A 20,798-nucleotide genomic window follows, 5' to 3' on the forward strand; every position below is an offset into this window, starting at 1 on the left:
CACCACTTCAAGGAAGGTATACCATCTCCAAACCCTAGATTCCTATATATTATAAGATGATTTTGATTAGTAGGATGATATTATAGCTTGTTGTTGTGATTAGAGTTTGGGATTTGAAATGGTAGTGAAATGGAATGGTAAATGTTGTGGTTTTGATTTAAAAGAACTTAAGTATGATTAAAGTTAAGTTTAGGCATAAGTATGAATGATTAAATTGAATTGGTTGGGGTTGTTATGATGTGATAAGGATGGATGTTGGTTGTATGTTGAATTTGAGGTTGATTTGGAATAGTTTTGAATGGTTTAAAATATTGGAAATCGCGTAAACATAGCCGTCTTAACGTCCGATTTTCTTTGGACTGTTTTTGTGCATAGCATTAGGACCCGAGAACCCCCTGATAGATTATGACCACTGCCATGTTTAGATAGCTCATGTTACGAGCTTCGTTTTGATATGTAGTTCGTTCGATTCCGATGCACGGTTTAGGAGAAACAACCGTTTCAAGTAACGGCGTTTCGCGAACGAAACTTTTCCCCTCACCTTACTTTGAAACATAGGTTAAAGACCAAAAAGGGTTAATTAATGTATGAAACATTTATGGTAAGTGTGTTAGGCAGTTGGTAAGACACTCGCGAAGGAATCGCTTTAAAACTCGTAAAGGTTAAATTATTAAAAATGGTGGAGCCGAGGGTACCCGAGTGACTTAAGCGAATCAGTGAGCGCAAAACAAGCGTTAGAGTCTAGGTTAGTTAAAGTATAGATTTACAAGTGACTTTGGTTTAATTCCAACTTACTTGTTGTTTATAGGTTACCAGACTCGTCCCGAGCCATTCGTAACCCCAGTCGCTCAGGCAAGTTTTCTACCTGTTATACTGTTGTTGTGATGTAAATATATGTATATGTATTATCTTGTGATAGTGCATGATTGTTATTAGCAAATTTTGCGATATATTGGAGCATGCTGATATGGTATATATGCATGTCTGTTTCGTAATCTGGTTATCTATCTGTTGATTTCAATGCTTATAGTTGCATAATACCTATGCTAGAGAATAGCGGTAACTTGCATATACCCTTAGTATAGGGACCCAAAGGTGAAAATATTTTCTAAAACCGGGAGTCGAGGATCCCGAGTAGATTTTGTATATATGGATATGGATATATATATATATATATATTTATATATATATATATGGTTATAGTTTTTTTTAAAACTATTAATCGAATAAGGTTTATTCGATAACTTTAACTTTATTTTATTATTGAATATTATTTCGAATATTATTCGAAGGCGTACGACTCCTTTATATTAAATGAATATTAGTTGAATATTCAATTGAGGATGTATGACTCACTTTATTTTATTTAATGAGTATTACTTGAATATTCCTCCGAGGACTTATGACTCCTTTTATTTTATTATTTGAATATTCATTCGAGGGCTTATGACTCCTTTATATTATTTATTGAATATTATTTGAATATTCATTCGAGGGCTTATGACTCAGTTTATATTATTCAATGAATATTATTTGAATATTCATTTGAGAATCTATGACTCCGATTATTTACTGAAATATATTCTTTATTTTATTAAAGAATAAGGTGTCAATAATCAAACTTATTTTCGATTATTCAAATAAAGATAATACTTTCATATAAGTATATCTTTGGTTATTTAATACTCGTTTCAAGTATAAGTTTTAATACTTCTACTTCAATTATTTTTATAAAGATTATCCTTTATGAGAATATTATTTAAATAATAATATTCAGTGATTTTCTAAATATTCTGGGGACTGATTTACTTCATTAAATCAGCTTTACTCCAAACACTCTATAAGGTGTTTTCGAGTCTTCAAAATGATTTTTAAAGCTAGAGCGGATCCCAAAACTCATTTTTATATTTAAGATCTTCCTTTTTAAGGGGATTTAAATACTTGCTCAAAACCTGGGGAATCCGGCTCTGTGGTGCATTTTATATTCGCAACGAGGTTGCAGTTTTGGTAAATGAATTGATTACTTGCCCAATGTTCGGGAAGTAAGCCCATCTAATTGAGTCGGCATAAGCGACAGGCCGGGGTACGGTCTATTATTGTGTAAGTGGCTGGGTGGCAGTCCATCAACGCGTAAGAGGCCGGGTGGCGGTCCAGCACAAGGTCCTTATGAGGCCAGGGTGATGACCGGTGGGGGATTCATCCATCTACTAGTAGAAAAGGTTACTTATTGGTATCTTTGCCTGATCAGCAAGATATCTGGTTTATGCCAAAATTCTTTTCCTTTCCAAATTTATTGGATATTGCAATTCTGTTCATACTTTACATGACAGAGGTTTCAGGAAATGTATGGGAGATATATATGAATATATATATATATATCAGAACTTAATGAAGTATGTCATAACTTCATTTCCTTTAATAATATTTTAAAGATTTAATCTATTCAAATCTTGTCTTGTAGTCTCATCTATGTGATGAACTTTTGAAACTGATTATAACTTGAACGGTGGTAGTTCAAGTAGTATTGGGAAAGATATAAGTATATTGGGGTATTTGGTAACCTCATCTTTTAAACTTATATCTAATTAATAATTGTCTTATGTATGACAAATATTTTCAGAAAAACGTTGAGACAAGGTTAGATATATTAGATCACCTTGCAACGATATTTTTATACAGTTATAAACTGGAATGTTGTGTATATTATGCATGGAAGAGGACTTCCAATATTTTGAAAAGTATATATGTATATATATATATACTGAATATTTTGCGACTTCATCGCATTAAGATATCAACTTGGTTCATTTCTTTTGACCAAGACTTTCATGAGTACTATGAGTAGGCTCATATATTGTTAATCATTATACATATTATTTTGGTGGGCTTGCTGCTCACCCTTGCTTTCTTCTTTCATCACACAACATCAGATAGACAAGATGAACCAGACCAAGCTTCCGATTCGCAAGAGGTTAGGAGACGTTCCGCAGTTTTCTAGAAGCACTGATGCCGCCATAGCTGAGGTAGGAACTACCAATAGGCTAGGCTTTCAACTTTTGATGTATCAGATTATGTATATTTATGAATTGTAATAATGGCAAAGAAATGTAAATTTATTCAGAAACCTGTTTAAGGTGTATTGGCATATAATTGTGGAATAAAACGACTTGTGATTATTTTTGGATATTCATCTCTGAGACTATAACTTGTGGTGTGTGTGTTTATTGCGGGGTCAAAGTACAGAGTAGTTGATTATTTATTAAGATTGGGTGTTGTTAAGGGAGATGGAACTCGTGACGACCCGGATCCCCGACCCCGGATCTGGGGGTGTTACAGAAATGGTATCAGAGCCAAGCGTTATAAACCTCAGAGATGATGGGACGTTAAGATAATAAGTTCACTAAGTTAATAAGAACTCTTGCCAAGTTCATAGTCGGGCTACCTAACGTAGCACTGACAGTTAAAACCCTTATGGGAACCCTTATAGGTATCGTGATAGTAACATAGTTTGTTCTCGTATAGGGCAGCGGGGCACCAAACCTTGAGGTTCAGGAGCATCAGCATGAGGATGTTTTATTACAAGTTGGAGATCAAATTGTGAATCCGATGGAGTACCCTAATGAGGGACCGGATGAGGTTCAGATAGAGAATGCTGCGGTTGAGGATGTTATTCCGGAAAGGATTGTGGCTGAGGAGGATCTCATGGAAGATCCTGATGAGAATGAAGAGAGGACCGTTGAGGAACAGATGACCGTAGTCAGGGCGACTACCAGGGCAAGAATGGCCGCGAGGGTGGCACTAGAGGATGAAGAGTTACCAAGGGCACCAAGGTTAATGAGGGCAGAAGGAGTGGGGCCTTCCACGACCCCAATTATACCAGTATCAGGCCCTCTTCCAGAGGCTCCTGTAGACATCCATGAGGTTCCACCAATTCCTGTTCCCTCCCCTGTACAGAGCCCAGCACATACTGAGGAAATGCCACCTTTATCCCCTGCACCATTGTCACCTGATACCGTGCTTGGTTATCCATTTGGATCTCCTGGGTCTGCACCACCTGCCCCCCATGGACTGCTAGATGCTACCACTCAGGCTTCTCTTATCGCTGATTATCATATGACTTTGGGTGGCCTGTCAGAGGCCCGGAATGTTAGGAGTGATCTGTTGGATCGACTTACTGCACCAAGGATTGAGGGTGGGATACTTCCGGCAGGATTAGCGTATAGCATGGAAAGGATTGAGGCTACCACCCGTGTTACAGCTAGGGGCCATCTTGAGGGTCAGGTTGATCCAGCTCTACTTGCGATTATCTTAGACCTCATCACCTCTGTGATGGAGCAGGTTAGGGATGTCGTGCGTGCTCGCATCTCTTAATCCATGGTAGTGTGCAGAGCCAGAGCCATCAAACAAGGGTCTCATGTAGCACCGCTTTTGGAGGATTAGCCTAAGTTATGAATGATTAGTTTTAATGACGAGATGACTATCTATGGTAGTACTTTTGGGATAGGAACGATAAGTTCATATGATGTAATCCTCTTTAATATGTTCAGTTGTTGTACCCTCGAACAAATGGTTATGTATATATTCGTTAATTTCAGTTCAGATCAGTTTGATTGTGATAAATCACATTGTTAATTGCTCTATTAACACTTAAGAGAGTGTCATGAAGTTTATCGAACTTAAGAATTCATAATTTGCAATCGTGCAAGGACTAAACGAGGGGAAGACTTAAGCAAAGTAAGTAAGACAAATATCCGGAGATTCTCAAAATTTTCCAAGTAATATGCCCCCACAAGGAATAAGATTAAGGGCAAACCTTGAACGTGATAATCAGGGAGGTCACAATTAAGATATAAAGAACCCGGAATATAATAAAGTGGAAAATGAAGATTTTAAATTAAAAGATGACTCCAATTATGGGGAGTAGGAAGAAATATTTAGACTGAGGAAACAAAAGTCGAGTAAGGAAAGGAGACCCGAGATGGTACCCCTATACGGCAATTCATGGACCTATCTAGACAGAACTTAGACTATTATCCCCAACCACCACCCTGAGGGGACAATGCGGCAGGAAATTCTTTCATGACCTTTAAATCGTTAAGCTCTCAGAGTTCCAAGGAACAGGTTGACCTAGTCAAGGAAAGAGCCTGGCTAAAGGAAATATAGGAATCATTTGAGATTCTAAATGATTGACGAATCACAAAAGACTGTTTTTATCACTCACCCTCCTAAGAGAGAGACCACCTGCTGGTGAAAGGCCAAGGAAGGCACGGAGCAAGAGATTATAATAAACTGATTTAAGTCCAGTCAATTGTTTTCGGGAAAGTAATTCCCAAAGATAAGGAGATAGTGTAAAGCTTTAGAGTCAGAACAAAGGCAGACGAGTATGATAAATTATGAATCTAAGTTGTAAAAGTTGTCAAGATCCGTTCTGAGGACACGAATCCAGAATGACGGGATGTTTGAAATCAATGCTTATGTTGTGTTAGTTCATGAAATGATGATAAGGGAGTTGGGTATGAGGAAACCCTAAAGACTCGTAGCAATAGAAATAGAAAAGTATGTAATCGTCAGGATGAGGGTGATTCACCATGAGTTAAAATAAATGGCTGAAGGTGTAAGAGATACATATATTTTATCCCCTGTAAGTTGGGAGGATTCGAAGAAACCTTGAGATAATTCGAAGGATAAATAATGAGACGCGAATAGACTGAGGAGACAAGAAAGTAAGAAATTAAGAAAATTGGATGAAGGAAGTGACCTTCAAGAATGTGAAGTGTAAGACCGGTGGCTTGATACCCAGGAAGGGAGACGCCAGGTATGAAAGATATCCCAATATTGAGATAACTGTTGAGATAAACAACAAAAGTAAATAAGGATTTATTAAGAAGAAGTTCACGTCGAACACAACCAATATCTTCCAGATCATCCATGTGATCATTACCAAATCAGGAAAGAAAAGCGGATAACCATATTTATCTTTTGGAGGCCATGTGGATTGACCTTAACTTGAATAAGGATGCTATTGTGAAATTCGGTATAGACTATCGAGGTGGAAATGATTGAATAAGATACCCTTATCAGGGATATATGACTTTATTTATCCATGGAAGGATGCTTGTACCTTTTTAAAGGTGGAATTAAGGATAGAACATCGGTAACTTAAAACGAATCCTAGGGGAATGCATAAAGGTTGGCATTTCACCCTTAATAGGGATAGTATGAGTTTTGACAGTATGAATTGGAAAGGATTAAGGTAATAATAACCTTTAAGGATCAGTGGAGAAATTTTTCAGAAGTAAATAGACAATGGTTCTAGTATCAGTAAATGGTATTTTGATATGCCCTGTATATAGGGAATACAGGAGGAACGATTGAAGGATAACCTTAGAGGTTTTACAAGGAGAAAGGAAATATTCGAAATTCTCAAGAATAAAAATGTTGATAAAGGAAATATGACATAATTATAATGTTGCCAAGTGGGGCACGTGTTAAACCACGAGAAAGTATGGATCGAACCAGTAATGGTCGAAATTGTTCAGGGCAATTAGGACTTAAGATAAAAAGATGTTCTAAGTATGATTGAGAGTCAGTCGTGACAGTGATTAACCTCTAAAGACTGAGGCAATAACTTATGGAAAAATGGTGATATTTTTTTTACTCATCAGATTTGAAGGAAAACATCTTCACATAAGCTGTGATTGAAATGAGGTAGAAAATTTATTTGGAAGTGGTTAAAATGACATTGACTGTAAGAAAATTTTACTATCAGGAAAGGCCAAAGAGGTGGCCGACACTTTAAAGGTAAGAGGATAATTATAGGCGCTTGTGCCAAAGGAATACAGTGATGATGGTTAAAGCTGAAGATTGTATTATGGTTTGGAAAATTGACATTCCTTCTGATGACTGTGCAATACCCAACCGTAATAGTAGTTGGTAAAGGTTTAATTCGTGTAATCGCCATGAGCGGGCTATCTATCTCAGAAGATACTATCTTGAGATAAGCCAGAACCATGTTTCAAAAAGGACTAGATGAACCCTTGAGTTAATTCTTCTATTTAAGGCATATGATTAAGAATGGTATTAACCAGCTATCGTTGCTTTGATTGAAACTCTCCTGCAATTTTATCTGCTTCACGTCATGAATGTACGTCAGGATCAGGAGTGTTCTTCATGAATCAAGAACGGTGATCATGTTACCTCCTTAGAAGAATTCGATATGATATGAATGGACTCCGTATGGTTAGCTATTAAAACTTCATGGAAAACGAATGACTACAGTAGGTCAACGGTGGGCCATAGTAATGTAGGAATGATTCTGAGAGTAATGAGCTGATTACTTACAACCGTGAGAGTTGTATTGGAATGGATGTTGAGAGTAAGTACCACTAATCGGGTCGTGGTAGTGTATAAGTTATCATTGATAGACTAATTAAGTAGAGTATCTACCTAGTGAATAATTATTCTTTCTTATCAATAGAGAGTCGTAATATTATACGAGGAAGGTTGCGGTGCAAGCATAGAATTCTAGTAACGATGATGTATAGAACGAGATCCCAGATTCAATTTTCGATGTCGAGGGAGTTTCAAAGGTGATTATGTATAAGCTCGAGGAAGAGTGTGGGTCCATAGAATGATGGACGGGATAGCGAAAATATTTAGGCATGAGAAATACGAGGCTATAATGCTTGATGCTGATATAAATACGTATATGTTTTGTTCTCCTATGACAAACCTCTATAGTTCAGAGGTAGGTTCCAAGCCAGATATTTTGTGGCAGTGTATTTTTTTCATATATACAATTCTCTTCAGTTCGTTCTTTTCTCTTCTTTTCATTTCATGTAATCTGAGAAGAACAACCCTTCCAGAAGGGGAGGTATTGCCGAATGACTATCTATCTGTGTGATAGAAGCCTAGTAGGATACCATCTATTGTTTAATTGCTTGTCAAGTACTAAAGGCTGGCCACCTTCTGTACTAACTATGCAATATAACAAGTGTTCATGATCATAGTGATCTCTCAACAAATTCCTTTACTTCTATTTGATTGATCAAATTTTGGAAAATAGAAACAACTAAAAAAGGAGTAATAAAGTAGTGGTAGTATGCGGAATGGAAACACATTTGTGATACTAAGGTTGTCGTGGTCATTAAAAGGTTATAGAACGCTAACGAGCAAAAGTATAACCAGTATAATATTAGGAACGGAAGGTGGTAGCGATTACGAACTGGAAAAGAATGGGTATTGAGAAGCAGAAGCTCTAATGCTAAAAGCAATAATGAGAGTCTGTGCAATAGACTTGAAAGAAATTGGAATGATCACTTAACACGGATTGAGTTTTCTTACGACAATAGATCATATGTCATTATCGAGATGTCGCCTTATGAGATCCTTGAGGGAAGACAATGTCGATCTCCCTTATGTTAGGATGAAGTTGTAGAGCGCAAGATGCTCGGACCCGCAGTAGTCCAAAGGACCAAGGGTATAATAGATCTAATCAGAGGACGGCTGGTAGTAACCCAAGATGGAGGTTCGGAAAGAAAGGGAAGCTAAGTTTACAATTTGTTGGACCCTTGGATATATTAAGACGTTTGGGAAGTTAGCATATGAGCTAGCCCTAACCCCGAACATGTAGCAGGTCGTAACGTGTTTCACGTATCAATATTAAGGAAGTGTAATTCAGATGCCAGATAAATAGAGGCATATGAGCGCATAGATATGCAACCCGATGTAACCTATATGGAGCAACTAGGAAGGGTTATAGAGTGAAAAGGAACAAGTGCTTAGGAGAAGGATTATCAAACTAGGCAGAGTTTGGTGGTAGAACCACAATGTGCGAAAATTGACTCGAGAGTTAGAAAGTGTAATGCTAAGAAAGCATCCCCATTTGTTTTCTATCTGATTCCGGGACGGAATCCTTTTAAGGAGGGGAGACTGTAATAACCCCAATTTTTGAGAAATTTTGAAACCCTTATGAATAGTGTTTTTGCTGAACGAGAAAACTTTTCATGCCACGCTATGTAGGGGTTCTGTTATTGATCTTATGGGATATTATTAGTACTCTATGAAGTATATAAGTGTATGTAAAGATCGTCAGAATCCAATTCCGAACACTTTGGTTTTTCCCGGAAATCCACAAGATACGGAGAGAATTGAGAAAAAGGTAACAGGATAAAGAGGATTTAAATTAAAGGATTATAAGAGAGGATCATAGAAGGAATACAATATATTAAGAAAGGTTAAGGGAACCTAAGTAATAAGATCCCGGGTATGATCCCTCAAACGATAAACGAAAACGAAAGTTAAGCGAACCGTATAACAGATCAGCGGTCATTAGGCAAACGATTAGGAAGTTAATCAAGGGGATTAGTGGGGATGATGTCATCCAACCAATAGAAAGAGGACAAGGAAGGGAGGATGACATCATGAGGATGACACAAGCATGACAAGGGAAGGAAGGAGGTGTGGTTGAAAGAGAACCACACAAATTCAAGGGCAAGAAGGTAATTGACTAAAGAAAACACAAAAACAAGTCAACCAAGCCAAGTAAAATCATTTTCATCAAAAATCAAAAAGCAACCAAGGCTTGTTCTTGAAGAGCTCTCGGCTTTTTAGCATTTTAAAGGCAAGATTTTTCAAAATCCAAGATCCAAGCTTCCTAAATTGGTAAGATAATTCCCTAATCATCTTCATGCTTAGTTAGGACTATATCATGAGTTTAAGCCATTAATTCCTTCTCAATCTTCTTCATTTAATCAAAGAAGAAGACAATGAATAGTGTTTTCAAGTTTTTAACTTGAAATTTTTCTTGTTTTTCTTGAAGATCCAAGCATTCTTAAGACTTCTCAAAGCTTCTTAAGGCTTCCTAGCTCCTCCCACCACTTCAAGGAAGGTATACCATCTCCAAACCCTAGATTCCTATATATTATAAGATGATTTTGATTAGTAGGATGATATTATAGCTTGTTGTTGTGATTAGAGTTTGGGATTTGAAATGGTAGTGAAATGGAATGGTAAATGTTGTGGTTTTGATTTAAAAGAACTTAAGTATGATTAAAGTTAAGTTTAGGCATAAGTATGAATGATTAAATTGAATTGGTTGGGGTTGTTATGATGTGATAAGGATGGATGTTGGTTGTATGTTGAATTTGAGGTTGATTTGGAATAGTTTTGAATGGTTTAAAATATTGGAAATCGCGTAAACATAGCCGTCGTAACGTCCGATTTTCTTTGGACTGTTTTTGTGCATAGCATTAGGACCCGAGAACCCCCTGCTAGATTATGACCACTGCCATGTTTAGATAGCTCATGTTACGAGCTTCGTTTTGATATGTAGTTCGTTCGATTCCGATGCACGGTTTAGGAGAAACGACCGTTTCAAGTAACGGCGTTTCGCGAACGAAACTTTTCCCCTCGCCTTACTTTGAAACATAGGTTAAAGACCAAAAAGGGTTAATTAATGTATGAAACATTTATGGTAAGTGTGTTAGGCAGTTGGTAAGACACTCGCGAAGGAATCGCTTTAAAACTCGTAAAGGTTAAATTATTAAAAATGGTGGAGCCGAGGGTACCCGAGTGACTTAAGCGAATCAGTGAGCGCAAAACAAGCGTTAGAGTCTAGGTTAGTTAAAGTATAGATTTACAAGTGACTTTGGTTTAATTCCAACTTACTTGTTGTTTATAGGTTACCAGACTCGTCCCGAGCCATTCGTAACCCCAGTCGCTCAGGCAAGTTTTCTACCCGTTATACTGTTGTTGTGATGTAAATATATGTATATGCATTATCTTGTGATAGTGCATGATTGTTATTAGCAAATTTTGCGATATATTGGAGCATGCTGATATGGTATATATGCATGTCTGTTTCGTAATCTGGTTATCTATCTGTTGATTTCAATGCTTATAGTTGCATAATACCTATGCTAGAGAATAGCGGTAACTTGCATATACCCTTAGTATAGGGACCCAAAGGTGAAAATATTTTCTAAAACCGGGAGTCGAGGATCCCGAGTAGATTTTGTATATATGGATATGGATATATATATATATATATATATTTATATATATATATGGTTATAGTTTTTTTTAAAACTATTAATCGAATAAGGTTTATTCGATAACTTTAACTTTATTTTATTATTGAATATTATTTCGAATATTATTCGAAGGCGTACGACTCCTTTATATTAAATGAATATTAGTTGAATATTCAATTGAGGATGTATGACTCACTTTATTTTATTTAATGAGTATTACTTGAATATTCCTCCGAGGACTTATGACTCCTTTTATTTTATTATTTGAATATTCATTCGAGGGCTTATGACTCCTTTATATTATTTATTGAATATTATTTGAATATTCATTCGAGGGCTTATGACTCAGTTTATATTATTCAATGAATATTATTTGAATATTCATTTGAGAATCTATGACTCCGATTATTTACTGAAATATATTCTTTATTTTATTAAAGAATAAGGTGTCAATAATCAAACTTATTTTCGATTATTCAAATAAAGATAATACTTTCATATAAGTATATCTTTGGTTATTTAATACTCGTTTCAAGTATAAGTTTTAATACTTCTACTTCAATTATTTTTATAAAGATTATCCTTTATGAGAATATTATTTAAATAATAATATTCAGTCATTTTCTAAATATTCTGGGGACTGATTTACTTCATTAAATCAGCTTTACTCCAAACACTCTATAAGGTGTTTTCGAGTCTTCAAAATGATTTTTAAAGCTAGAGCGGATCCCAAAACTCATTTTTATATTTAAGATCTTCCTTTTTAAGGGGATTTAAATACTCGCTCAAAACCTGGGGAATCCGGCTCTGTGGTGCATTTTATATTCGCAACGAGGTTGCAGTTTTGGTAAATGAATTGATTACTTGCCCAATGTTCGGGAAGTAAGCCCATCTAATTGAGTCGGCATAAGCGACAGGCCGGGGTACGGTCTATTATTGTGTAAGTGGCTGGGTGGCAGTCCATCAACGCGTAAGAGGCCGGGTGGCGGTCCAGCACAAGGTCCTTATGAGGCCAGGGTGATGACCGGTGGGGGATTCATCCATCTACTAGTAGAAAAGGTTACTTATTGGTATCTTTGCCTGATCAGCAAGATATCTGGTTTATGCCAAAATTCTTTTCCTTTCCAAATTTATTGGATATTGCAATTCTGTTCATACTTTACATGACAGAGGTTTCAGGAAATGTATGGGAGATATATATGAATATATATATATATCAGAACTTAATGAAGTATGTCATAACTTCATTTCCTTTAATAATATTTTAAAGATTTAATCTATTCAAATCTTGTCTTGTAGTCTCATCTATGTGATGAACTTTTGAAACTGATTATAACTTGAACGGTGGTAGTTCAAGTAGTATTGGGAAAGATATAAGTATATTGGGGTATTTGGTAACCTCATCTTTTAAACTTATATCTAATTAATAATTGTCTTATGTATGACAAATATTTTCAGAAAAACGTTGAGACAAGGTTAGATATATTAGATCACCTTGCAACGATATTTTTATACAGTTATAAACTGGAATGTTGTGTATATTATGCATGGAAGAGGACTTCCAATATTTTGAAAAGTATATATGTATATATATATATATATATATATATATTGAATATTTTGCGACTTCATCGCATTAAGATATCAACTTGGTTCATTTCTTTTGACCAAGACTTTCATGAGTACTATGAGTAGGCTCATATATTGTTAATCATTATACATATTATTTTGGTGGGCTTGCTGCTCACCCTTGCTTTCTTCTTTCATCACACAACATCAGATAGACAAGATGAACCGGACCAAGCTTCCGATTCGCAAGAGGTTAGGAGACGTTCCGCAGTTTTCTAGAAGCACTGATGCCGCCATAGCTGAGGTAGGAACTACCAATAGGCTAGGCTTTCAACTTTTGATGTATCAGATTATGTATATTTATGAATTGTAATAATGGCAAAGAAATGTAAATTTATTCAGAAACCTGTTTAAGGTGTATTGGCATATAATTGTGGAATAAAACGACTTGTGATTATTTTTGGATATTCATCTCTGAGACTATAACTTGTGGTGTGTGTGTTTATTGCGGGGTCAAAGTACAGAGTAGTTGATTATTTATTAAGATTGGGTGTTGTTAAGGGAGATGGAACTCGTGACGACCCGGATCCCCGACCCCGGATCTGGGGGTGTTACATAAAATATGATATGGTACATATATAGATTAAAATAATATATTATTACATAAAAAAATCAATAATATCTATAAATTTGCTCGATAGGCGCATTTATAGTTTTCGCCAATCCTTCAAGAAGGATTGGTGATGTGGTGGCTGACACCAATACTGACTCTGCCCGGTGGTGGTACTGACGTTCTTTCTTCAGGGGTTAATGGGGCTGTTCTTCATATTAAATATCATCTTGTTTTACCTTCCTCTTGTAAGAAGTACAAGTAAGTTCTAGATTATGGGTACTACATTCCAGAGAGGGTGTGTTATCTAATTTAATAGAGGTAACATCTTCATTTCTTATCACGTCTCTGCTGAATTCCCTATCACTGTATACCTTCATGCTTCCTCTGCTTTTGTCTTTATTTTCCGGTAATATAATAAATGTAAATAAAGAAAATAAATTCTAGAAAAAAGGACTACAAAAAATTACATAGCAGAGACATTTATTAAAAAACATAGTAACCGATCTCACTCTTTATTAATGTCATAATTCACATCAAGGAATGTACTTCAGAAGGAGTTTAAAGGAAAATAGTTACCAGGTTCTCTTTTTTTTTCACTTCTCTAGTAAAGTCTTTCTACACTAGCTTTAACTAATCACCAGGATCACACACTAGTTGAATCCTATTTTTAAGTGTGACGGTGGCGCTTGATTTATCAACATTTCCTGTACTAGCACAGAATATATTAAAATAAAAAATAAATTAGGAGACTAACTGACCTGGTTCACAAATTGGCCAAGATGGTGGAATTAGCCAAAAACTGATCAAAATTCCATGCTTTATGAAGGGCAAGTCGGTTCCTTGAATTTATTTATTAATTTTCTAGAGTCTCAGCATCATGATATGCAGAATGGACAAAGTTTTGTATCATTTTCTTTTGATGTCCAAGATCCTAATCTTCTTTTCTCTTTGTTGATCTATCTGCTAAGACACCAACTTATGCTTGTCTTCATTATTTTATGTTAGCCATAGACTTTTTTCCATTTCTTGCAGCTATTACAAACCTGAACAATAGGTAATTATATTAAAATCAACAAGTAAGATACATCTGTGGAATATAATATTAGATATGGTGGCATTAGTCTTCATTAGCTTGGAGTAGCCGCTGCTCTTCGCAAACGTGATCCAGTAATGGTAAATTTTATGAAAGGATTATGCAGTCAGGAAATATACATGTAGGTTAACCTTACATTAATTAATTCAGATGGCATTTGGAAATAGTCGCATCACTATTTGTTACATGTATGCTCTTATGGAGATGGGAACTGATATCAGTTCTGAAAGCATTCCAATATTCTTTGGTTATTCAGATACTTTCTAACCGAAAACACTAAGAGTAGGATGCTGCAACATTAATAGTTGATAATCAACATGGTAAAACTATTCTTGTTAGTCAAGGTTAACTTGCACGGGTTTATCATAAGCAAATTAATGCAGTTATGGATAATTAAAAGCAACTGCTAAGTAGCTAAGTTGTAACAGAGTGATATTAATGATTAATATGATCACTTTGTGTTATTAGTATATGTCATAGTGGTTGATTTCTGGAAAAAAATACCCTATATCTTCTCTATCCTTTTTTTATAATATATTATTGTAGTTTAAAACCATCCAGTCTCTATGTACTTTGTTAGGTGCACTTCAAAGCCTCTGATTCTGAAAATTATTGTCTTTTAATTTATATAAGGTAAAGAAAGCTGCTGTAGAGTGAAAGAAGAACTCAGAGACAGATGAATTGGATGGTTTATTAGAAATTCCAGAAAAGGTGCCTCCAATAACTATGTATGTCTTAAATTATTTTCTTTAGTTTTTTAATTAAATATTCCACAAAACAAGTAAATCATATTGCTGCCTTGTGTTCTTCAACCCATTAGAAGACTGGAAATCATATTTACGAACTTTGGCAGGTGGAATTACTCAATATGGATGGAGGAATTTCTCAATGTGGACAAATAACACAACTCTTTAGTGGATTTTATCGACAAGGCTTTGGAAGAAGGCTTTATTAGCCTGAGTGTATGCCATATTATTGTATCTGACCCAACATCAAAGGTGTTGGTCAAGATATATCTTCCTGAATTTGGGATGGAAGTAGAATAGTTTGGTAGATGAATGATATTTGGTAGCCAAGAAGCTAAATGAAGATTTTTATTAGTTTTGTTTATTAGTTAATTTGGTGTAGATATTTGATCATCGTGTATTTACTTACATTTTGAATGATTTGTATGATATTGTTGGAACAACCATAGCTTTTGAATGGTTTGTAATGGTTATAAAATGACATTAAAGTTTGGTTTTGTCGTAAAAAAATTATTTGTTTTAGTCTATTTACAGTCATATTTTACTATTTCTTTTTAAAAATATTGTTGCAATTCTGTCCAAATATGTTGCTATTTACAATTACATCAGCTATAAAATATTGCAATTGATTCGAAATTGTTGCAATATATGTTAAATTTGACCATAAACTTCATTGCAATTGGACCAATTAATGTTGCCTTAAGGTGGTTATTTAGCCAACAAAAATAGCTATTGCAATGATTTAACTGCGTTGCTGTAAAATATATTTTGTTGCTATATATAATTTATTGCAATAATATTTTGTTGTTGCTATACATAGCTTAAAATGTTGCTATAGAACCTCTATTGCATCACCACCGGATGCAACGCCAAAATTTTGCATATTTGTTGCCATAAATTCTACTGCAACATAAATAACCCTTAAGGCAATATATTTTTGTTGTTGCTATATGCATTCTATGGTGTAGTGCTCTTGAACCATTGTAGGTTGTGCTTCTTGAACTTTATTAAGTTCAACCTTGCTCCCACTGTTCCCTTCAAGGATAAACTGTTTCTCCAAGAAGGTCGCGTGTCTAGAAATAAACACCCTTTGTTCGGTGTAAAAGTAATATCCTAAAGTCTCTTTTGGATATCCCACAAACCTACATTTTACGGATATTGATTCCAGCTTTTCAGGTTCAACTTTCTTGATAAAAGCTGGACATCCCCAAATCTTAATGTGTTTAAGACTTGGATTCCTTCTTTTCCATATCTCATATGGAGTTTTTGGAACAGATTTAGAAGGTACCTTGTTCAGTAAATATGCTGAAGTTTATGAGGCATAACCCCAAAGGGATACTGGAAGATCTGTATAGCTCATCATGGACTGAACCATGTCCAACAAAGTCCGGTTCCTCCTTTCAGAAACTTCGTTCAATTATGGAGTTGCAGGAGGTTTCCATTGTGATAGTATACCGTTTTCTTTGAGATGATTTAGAAACTCCCCACTTAAGTATTCACCTCCTCGATCTGATCGAAGAACTTTAATACTCATTTTGGTTTGTTACCCTGCTTCATATATGTACTCTTTGAACTTTTCAAAAGCTTCATACTTGTATTTCATTAAATACACATATCCAAACCTGGATTTATCATCCGTAAAAGTAATGAAGTATGAAAATCCTCCCATAGCTTGTGTTGACATTGGTCCACATACATCGGTGTGTACCAAGCCTAACACGTCTGCAGCTCTCTCTCCATGTCCAGTAAATGGAGATTTGGTCATCTTACCCATGAGACAAGATTCACATACCGGATATGATTCAAAATCAAATGGTTCAAGTAACCCATCCTGGTGTAATGAGCGTAATCTTTTCTCACTAATATGACCTAGCCTACAGTGCCATAAATAGGTCAGATTTTCATCATCTCATTTTCTTTTATTAGTATGTTCAATCTGAAGTAAATCATTTCCTAAGTCGCATACATACAAACCATTATTTAAAGTACCACATCCATAAAGAACATTATCTCTAAGAATAGAACATTCATTATTCTTAAATTAAATGAAAAATCATCCAAATCCAACATAGGAATAGAAATAATATTCTTCACAATAGAGGGAACGTAATAACAATTATTCAAAATAATAATCTTTCCCGTAGGCATATGTAAACTAAATGATCCTACGGATATGGAGGCAACCCTTGCTCCATTTCCCATACGTAGAATTACCTCATCTTCTTCAAGAGTCCTACTTCCCTTTAGTCCCTACAACTAATTGCAAATATGAGAACCAAAGGTGGTATCTAATACCCAAGTAGAAATTTGACTTAGTGACATATTAACTTCGATCATGAACATACCTGAATCAGAAGGGGTAGTCTCACTAGCCTTCTTTTTTCAACTCTGCAAGATAAGCCTTGTAGTTTCTCTTTTAGTGGCCCACCTTGTTATTGTGGAAGCAAACTGCATTACTTTTGGGGTCTACTTTAGCCTTTGCTGGAGTAGGCTTACTCTCACCAATCTTCTTCTTTTTCTTGGGAAAGGTCCTCTTCCTTTTCTTGGAAGTTGAGCCTTCTCCAATAAGAAGAACAGAACTCTTCTTCGAAGGAAAATTTGACTCAGCAGTTTTCAACATGTTATGAAGTTCAGGCAAGCTGACATCCATCTTATTCATGTGAAAGTTCACAACAAACTGCGAGAATGAATCTGGAAGTAATTACAAGACTAAGTCTTGGCTCAGCTCCCCATCCATGGCAAAACCAAGTTGTCCAAGACGTTCAATCAAATTGATCATCTTAAGTACATGGTCATTCACAAATGATCCCTCAGACATCCTACAATCGAACAACTCCTTCGATATATCATATCGAGTTGTCCTCCCTGCCACATCATACAACTCTTATAGATGCGCTAAGATAGTGTGAGCATCCATACGCTCATGCTGCTTCTGTAGCTCAATGTTTATGGAAGTTAGCATGATACATTGAGCAACATTTGCATCATCTATCCACTTATGATACACAACATGTTCATCATTATGTGAATCGTCAACAGGTTCAGCAGGTTTAGGTGAGTCAAGCACATATTCCAGCTTTTCAATCCTGAGAACAATTCTCAAGTTTTGAAGCCATTCAGCGAAATTAGGACCAGTCAATTTGTGAGCATCTAGTATGCTCCGGAGTGATAGTGCAGAAGACATAACGTATATAGTAAACCTGTAAATGATAAACATATAACAACACTTAGCAAATATTCAATTTCATTTCAAAACACTATATGAATCGGGTCTTTATTCATAAGTGGCTCCCACTAGTTTATCTAATTTATACAACCCCCTAAATGTATAACTAAGCATTCATAACACTAGTGAGAATAAGGATCCTATTTTCCATTACATCATCTCGGCTGTAGCACGAAACGTAATGTGATGTTCTATAGGTAGACAACTCTTGTTAATTACATCTCATGTTATTCCCTAGAATATTTTAGCCTCTTAAATCATTGAGTCTCGGCTTTAGCACGACTCACTCAATATTTTAAGTCAAGTCAAACCCAACATCTTGTATAATTAAATTAGACTTTCAATAGCCCACGGCTATGGCACGTAACGACCATTGGAACCCAATTTATCATACACATCTCATGTGATAGAAAAGCATCTTTTAATCTCAAAACAAAGCCCTCGGTTGTAGCACGAATGACAATGTCTCAAAATAAGAACTTTACTTTCTATTATGCTGGAAGGCTATGACCGACACAATCCCGTTATGTCATTGGCCAATTTACTACTTGATATTATTTTATGAGGGATTATATTATGTTACAACTATAATCATATTATAAAGAGATTCTTCGTTTTAAATTAAATATTTCAAATAAATCATCGATAATTGGATGATTCCCAGATCGGGAAGAGCATTGTCAAGAGGCGTCACTTAATACCCTTTTCTTACAGATCGAAATCCACTTTTGACAAAATCATCCTTTCTCTCAAAATTTAAAATTCATATTTATTTACGTGTTTCACAAACACAAGAATCTCATGATTGTATTCATAATATTTATATTATTATCATGGAACACTTCCACTAAGCCTAGATCGTCTAACATACGCCTTATGTCAATTAAGTTCACCTAAATCTATCATCGCATGATAACTCAAGCATATATCACATATAAAATATAAAAGAACATATATCTAGGCATGTCATAACATTTAACGCAATTATATACAAATGTACGAATTAATCATGCATTTAATATTATCAAATAATGCATTAAATACACTTTAAGGGCTATAAGCAGTTTAAAACTAATTTTTTAAAATTAGTAAATTATTCCAGAAGGTGCGTCTCAGAAAAATGAATCCAACGGTACCTTAAACGTTTAAATCGGAGTTCGTATGCGTCCTAGGGAGCCAAAATAAAAATTCAAGTGCTTGACGACATCAACTGGTGACGTCATCTGCTGACGTCACGCTGGCGTCATCAGCCGACATCATCCGATGACGTCACGCTGATGTCATCTGCTGACGTCGCCTGCTGACTCAGCGTTACCTAACATTCTTCAGCCAATCAGAATCAGCCACATGTATTATTAATGTCATTAATCAGAAAACTATTTTCTGTTTGAATTAAACTTAAAAAAATTCAAAACAAATACTTTCCGGGATCTAAAAATTATAAAAAAAAATATGTAAATTTTCAGAAATATATGAAGAACCCGATCTAAAATAAAAAGTACCATGTTTCAAATTTTTTCGATTTAATTCATAATTAAATCAATATAGCCCTCGAATCAATAAATCGAATTAAAAATTCATACACGCATCAAATATTCTGAAATTTTTACCATGAATCTAGATGCATACAACCTAAGCTCTGATACCATTGTTTGGATTTATGCATACACGGAAGCGTGGATTACAATTAAAAAGCATAAAAAACCCATATAATCGTATACAATTCGTGAATAAATCGAGGGATCGATTATTAACCTTTAAAAGCGATCCAAGAATGATGAGCGGAGATCCCTAGCAGCTGCTCCTCAAGTGTGAAGCACTCCACCGGTATCCACCAAAAGATCGAAGTAATGGAGGGAGGAAGCGGTTGAAAGAATTATGGTTGCCTCCTTTTCTTTTCTTCTTGAAAATTTGGGTTTTCTTTGGTTTAGGCAAATAGGGTTTATAATAGTATATTTATAGGCAAAAATTTCAGCTGAAAATTTTCCCATAAAATATTATTATTAATAACCCTTTAATTGATTATTCTCATTAACCAATTAACTAATAATTAAAACACCTTTTAATCATTACTCCTTTTTCTAAACACTTTAGAACATAATTCTCTCACTTGATTTAATTTCGAAACGTTAAATTCTTAATTAATAATATTAAGAACTTTTCTTAATTAATTTATAATTAATTAAATCTCATTTAATCAATTATTAAATTTGCTAATTAATTATTTATTTCACAAATAAATAATTATCAGCCATTATTAATTAATTCCTCCACCATTAAATCATTCTCTTTTATGATGTGACCCTGTATGTTCAATATTAAGCCGGTAGTAGAAATAAATAATAATAAAACTATTTTATCATTATTTATATAAATTCTCTAATTCATTAAATATGATTAATTAATAAAATAATCATATTTATTCTACATCATGAGGGATACTTCTCAGCATATCGCGACTATCCGGATAATACGAATTCACTGCTTAGAATACCAAGAACCTATTCAGTGAATAGTT

Source organism: Apium graveolens, chromosome 5, assembly GCF_009905375.1.
Source record: "Apium graveolens cultivar Ventura chromosome 5, ASM990537v1, whole genome shotgun sequence".
Classification (NCBI taxonomy): domain Eukaryota; kingdom Viridiplantae; phylum Streptophyta; class Magnoliopsida; order Apiales; family Apiaceae; genus Apium; species Apium graveolens.